Genomic DNA, 8,269 nt, shown 5'->3' with positions numbered 1-8,269 from the left:
ACTCAGTCATGTCCAACTCTTTTTGACCCCAGGGACTGAAGCCCGCCAGGCTCCTCTGTCCATGGAATTCTCCAGGCAAGAATACTGGAGTGGGTAGCCATTCCCTTCTCCAGGGGATCTCCCCTACCCAGGGATTGAACTCAGGTCTCCTGCATTGTAGGCAGACTCTTCACTGTCTGAACCACTAGGGAAGTTTTTGAACTATACCAACAGCGTCCTGGGCTTCTTCTTTTTTTTTTTTTTCACTTTACAGACAGTAGATAATGAAATTATCCTCCATAACTATGTGAACTAGTCTCTTATGATAAATATCTGATTGGCTAATAATAAATCTTTAATTCTGACCAGAGAGAACTAGTGGAGTCAATAGTCCAAATCCTAATTAGTCCAAAGGCCTGAGAACCAGAAGAGCTGGATGTCTGAGGGCAGGAGAAGACAGATCTCCCTGCTCAAAAAGGGAGTGGATTCACTCTTCCTCTACCTATTGTATTAAGGCTCTCAATATTAAGGCTATCAATGAACTGGATGATAATCACCCACATAGGGGAGGGTGATCTTCTTCACTAAGTCTACAGATTCAGATCCTCATCTCTTCTGAGTCCTCATCCCTCACAGACTCACCCAATAATAATGTTTTATCAGTGACTGAGGTATCCCTTAGCCCAACCAAGTTGACATTGAAAATTACCTATCATAAGTAAATATCATACCATGTAAGGGAGATGTGAAATTACTGAAAAAGCCTAGTTTGGAAATTAGTCTCAGCATCTCAAATTTAGGGCTTCCCAAGTGGCACAGTTGTAAAGAATCTGCCTGCCAATGCAGGGGATGCCAGAAACCTGGGATCAATGCTGGGTTGGGGAGATCCCCTGGAGGAGGACATGGCAATCCATTCCAGTTTTCTTGCCTGGAGAATCCCATGGACAGAGGAGCCAAGCGGGCTAGTCCCTGGAGTTCCTGAGTCAGACATGACTGAGTGAGTGACCGCGTGCGCACACACACACACACACATACACATACAAATTTAACTTAAGTAAAATTATACCGGTAGTGACATTTTGCTGCTCCAAGGAACTTGATGTGACTCACTTGCCCTGTCTTCCATTATATATGTAGGGTGCTGGTACTGTTGAATGCGATGCTCACCTTCTGCATCTTCACACTTGAAACACATTTATGAATCATTTTATTTTTCTACTAACATTTTACTTGAATATTCCACTATTCATTCCATTTTAATAATTTTATTGTTGGCTAACTCACAAATATTTTCAGCTGAATACAATTGAGTACAGTTTATTAGTGTTTTTCTACTCTGCAATATTTTGCAATATTATAATATAAATTACTTGTTTTTCCATGGCCCTTAACCACCTAGAATTATGATTTCCGGATGTTTCTTAGGTAAGGGATTAAGCTTGGGATATAGTCTTCATTTTCTTTTTTCTGAAAGCGATGCTTAAATTTTAACAGAGTAGAGAGAAACTTGCCACCAATAACTTTAGAAAAGTAATTTCACAGTAACGCGCTGGAATTTTCAGAATTGATTTAGATTCAAAAATTCAGTTACTAAGACCTTCAGTCTTGAATCAGCCCCTGGTAGTGCTGCCTTTGACCATCATAGATTCCAGGTAGTCTATTTGCCTGCCAAGTTTAATGTTTCATCATAAATCTCTATCTTGTTAATTCATATAGCTGACCTTGTCCTTTCTCAAAATGTTATGGGCTATCTTTACCCCTTATGCTTTGCCTCAGACTTCAGCACATTAATTTTCATCTTTTAAAATGTCCTTACTCATCGAGAAAAACAAAGGTTTTATGCTAGTGTTATAGTTTAAACGCTTTCTGCGATTTATTATAGTCCCAAGCAATTCCCTGAATCATTCATGCTAAGGAGGATTACTGTCAGACTGAAAGCAGGATTTGTAATGTCAATAGAGGTAAACTATCAGAAATCTGCCATTAACTTTTCCTTCAACCCCTTTTAAATGAAAGTACATAAGGCAAGAGAAAATTGTAGCACATAAAAATAAGCAAAGTATATCTTAAATGGTTTGTAAAAGTTTTGTTAACCACTGATTACTAAAATCCAATTGCTATCTTCTCAGTGATCATAAGGACCTGAATGCTCAAGAATTCTATTTGCTATAAATGTCAAAGGGAAGTGGTTACATGAATGAACAGGAACATAAAACAGCTGACAGCTATTTTGTGATTGAATTCTCTATAATGTCAATCAAAAGATTCTGCATCCAAGTAGGAAAATTAGTTGTAAGTGCCAGTAGGCATTTGGGGGTTGATTTGTCTTGTATTTACTTTCCTCAGCCATGGAACTGCACTAAAAAATTAGCTCTTTTAGTTTAAGTGATATATCCAGGAGTCCCTATTGAATTGTTAATGCTATAATTAATCACCACAACCTTAGATTAACTCTAATCAGCTGGACATTCACCAAGATAGAAATAAAAAACAACCTAGTTGAACTTTGTTCAGCTTTCATACGGAGAAAGGAGAATTCTAGCATATGGATGGCTGTTTCCTTGATGAGTAAATACATGCTTGATACAATATTCTGGTCAATGCAGAGACAAAAAAGACCACTATGTATCTGAACAGAATCTTTAGTAAGATGCTCTTCATTTTAACCCCAACCTTATTCTCTTCATGTTCTAATACTCAGACTTGGGTTTTTGAAATCCTTTGGATCTGAAGACCATTCTTAATGCCATTACATTGAGTCCGAATGGTTCCCAATTATTTTGATTTTAAATCAATCTTGGATGCTTTGAGTAAACCCACCGAAAGAATTCAAGCTCCCCATGTTCTGTTGAAAATCACCAGTCTGGTCAGATCCACCAGGAGGTAGGTACTTCTGACCAACAAAACCATGATAAATAATAGCCTATTATATATGCACATTTTGTTCATTATTTTACATAAATTAAAATATGCCATGGAAAGTGAAAGTCACTCTGTCATGTCTGACTCTCTGAGATCTCATGTACAGTATAGTCCATGGAATTTTCCAGGCCAGAATACTGGAATTGGTAGCTGTTCCCTTCTCCAGGGGGTCTTTCCAACCCAGGGACCGAACCCAGGTCTCCCGCACTGCCAGCAGATTCTTTACCATCTGAGACATCAGGGAAGCCCAAGAATACTGGAGTGGGTAGCCTATCTCTTCTGCAGGGTATCTTCCCGACACAGGAATTGAACTTGGGTGCAAGTGGATTCTTTACCAGCTGAGCTGCTATAGAAGTTAGATGCAAATGAAGCTTTCTAAGGCAAAACTTAAAAGCAGAGGAGTTCTACAGAGCATAATACCCATACTTCTCAATGTATCCCAAGTTAAGTTAGGTTTAGACAGCCTGCACACACAGTGGTCAATACTGTGACTGAAAGGTAACCCACAGATTCTCCTCTGCACATAATGCTGCCAAAGAAATCAGCTTAAAATGAGATGATTTTGCATCATAAATCTGCAAGTAGACAATCAACCTTGGTTTGGCGGGATAGCTTTTCTGGCTGTTTTAGCATCACTCACATCTGGTAATTGCACTTGTTTAGCTATCATCTGGGATAAGAGAGGTAATAGGGCCATGTGTCTCTTCTTCTAGTGGCCTAGTTTATACATAACATCATCTTCTATTCTAGTTGGAAAAGATAAAAACACAGGAAATGGCCATGAGAAAAAACTTCTAAGTTTCTTACAGCATCGCATATACAATTAGTTCTTTGAGCAAAAACAGTCATATGGTTCCATACATTAGAGAACCAGGACTCTGTAAAATTATCTGGCAAAGAGTATCTACAGAGAGAGGAGTGAAAAACTGGGGTCATTAATATCAATCTACTACAGAATATCTGTACTGCAAAAGAAGCTTCTTAATCTGGAAACTGGTCTAGTTAAAATGAACCAGACTTCAGAACACAGGGATAGATCACTTTTACTTCTCATAAGTTAACTCAGATTTGATGAGTCAGATCTGCTAAGTTACTAAAAGAGTATATATAATATATGCACCTCCAGCTCTATACATTTGTATCTCCTCTGTCCACTTTTGGTCCAGGAGCACTTAAATGTCTCTATGGCTCTGCTTAGTGATAAGCCATTGACTTTTCCAGTGATGTCTGGGAATGAAACATGCACAAGATCCCACTTTGCTGGTTGGTATGAAATGTAAAAATTTTAACGCCATGCCAAGACACTTGTCAGCATGTTTTAGGAGCTTTTGTCAATATTTGTGATACAACAATAAAAAGTTATTCAAACCCGTTGGCCATAAACAAGTTTTCTGAGGTTACATGTATATGTTAATAGGCAAAAACGTTTTCCACTTTACAACTTGAGTTAGGATGAATTATAGTAGCATTTGTTTTTCAAGAACAATCAGTTCCACAGGGTTACTAGGATCTCCATTTTGTCATCATAAACAGCCTCTAAGGGCAGAGACCAAACCAGTCAATCTTAAAGGAAATCAAAACTGAATACTCTTTGGAAGGACTGATGCTGAACCTGAAGCTCCAATATTTTGGCCAGCTGATGCAAGGAGCTGATGAAAAAGATCCTGATGCCAGGAAAGATTGAAGGCAGAAGGAGAAAAGGATAGCAGAAGATGAGATAATTGGATGGCATCATTGATTCAATAGATATAAATGGGCAAACTTTGGGAGATGGTGAGGGACAAGGAAGCCTGGTGTGCTGAAGTCCATGGGGTCACGAACAATCCAACGCCACTTGGTGACTGAACAACAATAACAAGTGCTGAGAATTATGGTCAAGTAACTACTCAAGGAGAAGTTAGTGTTCAATTTCATGGTTACTATCTTTCATCTAAGTAACATGAGCTGTCAATCCATTCACTGAGGTTACATAAATTATTCACAAATCTACTGAAGTCAAAGTAGGCAAAAAATGAACTACCCATCTAACAGCAGAGATTTTATAAAGAGGAGGTGCTTCATCCCCTTGGGGGAAAAAATAAACATGTAATTTTCTTCAAATTTCCTTCACATTCCTCCTAATACTCATGTCTAGGATCTCAATCAACATGGAAGAAGGCATGTCTATGCTGACAAAATCAATGCAATTGCATTGATTTCTTGAATTTTTCTAACTGGTATTTCCCTTACATTTCTCTTGGATAAATACAGCACTTTCACATCTCATGAACACACACACACACACACACACACACACACACACGTCTTTTTAATTTTTCAAAGTATATGCTAATTTTTTCATGGTGCTCTTTTGGATCTATTTCCTAAAATGTTTATGTTTATCTATCATCATGGCACTACTCCCATGCTAGAAGAAACTCTAAATATACCTTTCCTTAAAATAGTCTTTCTTTAGAATTAGTTCCACCAAGACTATTATGTAGAACTGCATAAAATGGTCACTGTATGTGCTTGTTAATAAGCGGATGAGGTGGCCACATGCTCCACTCTGCCAGGAACCTGGGGGTGCTTCATAGATGTCTGCCTTAGATTCTAAACTACTGTCAGCACAGGTTTGTATCTACCACCAAAGATCTAAAACAGGCAGGTAATTTCAAGAGAGGTGAATTTACTGCACATTTCCAGCTTGACAGGTCCTGGTAAACAGAGAAAAAGAGACTAGATTTCAAACCCTGAAAGTAGAAACACGCAAGAAAATAAAAACCACACAAACTCCTACTCTGTGATCAAAAAGTGAAGGACTGAGAGAATGAAAAGGGAAAGGGAAGCTGGTAAACATGGGACATGCTGTACTGGATGCTTGAAACAAGTAGCTACAGAGCAGATGGGCTGATTATACACACACACATAGATTTGGCTGCTCCGCTAGAACACAGATTTAGATGGGCCAAAGTGCACTAATTTAAAGGTATAATTGATATACTAATTTAGGGTAGAAAAAAATCATATATAAAATGCTCAATTAAAACAAGAGCAGGCAGAAAAAAAGAAAAACATGAAACAAGGAACAACAGCGATAGAAGAATCCGTTCAATCAACTGCAAGGAAAGCTATTGCACACAGCATAGGGTACTTAGGATATCTTAGGCAAGGGTACATTAGCCTGAAGCTTAGTTCTCTGGCTACTGCCATCCAAAACGGCCAAGACAAGATGACACAGGCTGTTCAATACAGATTGAAATATTTTTAGTAGAGACGATCAGAGTTTAAATCTAGAATGCAGCAGTTCTGAATACATGCCCATGACCATGCCATGTAGGATGTTGATATCATTGTGTCTCTTAAATGATCATGCTTAGTCTTCCTTTTTAAAATTTTACTTGTTCATTTATTTATCTTTGGCTGTGCTGAATCTTTGTTACTGCGTGGGCTTTTCTCTAATTGTGGCAAACGGGGGTTGCAATGTGTGGGCTACTCTTGTCACAGAGCACAGGCTCTAAGCCCTGTGGGATTAGGTAGTTGCATCACATAGGCACAGTACCTGTGGCTCCAAGGCTTTGGAGCTGTGGTACTCAGGAGTTGTGGCTCACAGGCTCAATTGCTCCACATCATGTGGGATCATTTGGGATCAGGAATTGAACCCATGTCTCCTGTATCGGCAAGTGTATTCTTTACAACTGAACAACCAGGGAAGCACCCTTAGTCCCTTTCTTATTGGTAGTTAGAACATTTTTAGGGTATGGAGAGAGTAAATCAGATAACTAACATGGTCTGAGATGAATTATAGTGAGAAGGTTGTGAATGAAGATGAAAAATTCTTAGTCCTTATTTAACGCTTTGTATGAAACTAGGAAATCCAAAAACAAGGAAAACTGAAATTATATTGTATTGCTTATTGGTATAATATGATCTTAAGACTATGATTTTTTGCAAGCTGATTTGAGTTTAATGAGATTCAGAGAATATCATCTTGGTAATACTTTTCTATTTTGAAAAGGTTACATTTAATTAGAAACATGAAAATAACTAATTGAAATTATACTGATCACTTAAAGATGTTAAATAATAATATCTTCTGCACCAAGCAGGCTTCAGTGCTAATGGTAAAGAAACTGCTTGCTAATGCAGGAGATTTCAGAGATGTGGGTTTGATTCCTTGGTTGGGAAGATCCCCTGGAGGAAGGCATGGCAACCCACTGCAGTATTCTTGCCTGGAGAATCCCATGGACAGAGGATCTTGGCAGGCTAAGGTCCACAGGGTTGCAAAGAATCAGACAAGACTGACCTGACTTAGCATACACACACACATGTATGTGAAGCGTGATTTTGCTTAAAACTATGATCTTGCATATTTGAAGCCACTTGAAGTAAAAGGGCTATGATTATATACCTACAAAATGGTTATTGTAAAGTTTTCTCAAGTAATAACTTCAAGAAATAGAAGAGGCACAATTCTGTACACAGGACACAAAACCCACAACAACTAAATAATAAAATGCAAAATTTTTGATTTTCAAAGACATCATTAAACAAGTGAAAATGTAAGTTTCATGTTGGTCATATGTCTACGAACATTTTTCTAAACTATTTAAAGATATAAACAACTCAAATCAGTATAAGAAAGACAACAGCTCAACTGAAAATGGGCAAGCTATGTTGAATATATAATTACAAAAGAATGAAATACCAATAAACACATGTAAAGATGTTTAGTCTCCTTAGTCATTGGGAACATTCAAATTAAAGTCAGAATAAAACAATTTTGCTTTAGTATCCAAAATGACTTAAACTAATAAATAATAATAATTAAAAAAAACTTTGAAAAAATTCAACTCTTAGTTTCACATTTATGGTGGCTGTATAAAATGAAACAATAATTTTGGGAAACATTTTCACAGGCATTGTCTGATGAAGTGAGACACAGTTCGACCCAATAACCTAGCAATTTCACTACCAGGTACTTACCCAAGAGAAAGGAAAACATGTGTTTACAAAAAGGCATGCCTGAAAATGTATATGTAACTAGTGTTAGTTTTCTAGCACTGTGTAACAAATTACCAAAAACTGAGTAGCTTTAAATATCTTCCAATTATTATCTCACAATTCTACAGAGTAAAAGTATGAGTGACCCATGTCTGGGTTCTCCTGATGTTGCACAAAGCTGAAACTGAGGTCTTGGACAGGTTACTTTACTTTCTGGAGTATCTGAGAATGACTACTATTAGTCATTCGTATAGGGTTGTTATTTCCATGCATGTATTAGAATGATATTGAACTGTTTCTAGTATGTGACTCTGTGAACCATTTTTAAAGAGTAGGTAATTGAATGGAATCCGATTCCTTTTGGATATTTGACAGAGACATCTCT

This window comes from Muntiacus reevesi, chromosome 17, assembly GCF_963930625.1.
Source record: "Muntiacus reevesi chromosome 17, mMunRee1.1, whole genome shotgun sequence".
Lineage (NCBI taxonomy): Eukaryota > Metazoa > Chordata > Mammalia > Artiodactyla > Cervidae > Muntiacus > Muntiacus reevesi.
Note: the sequence above shows the minus strand (reverse complement) of the source record.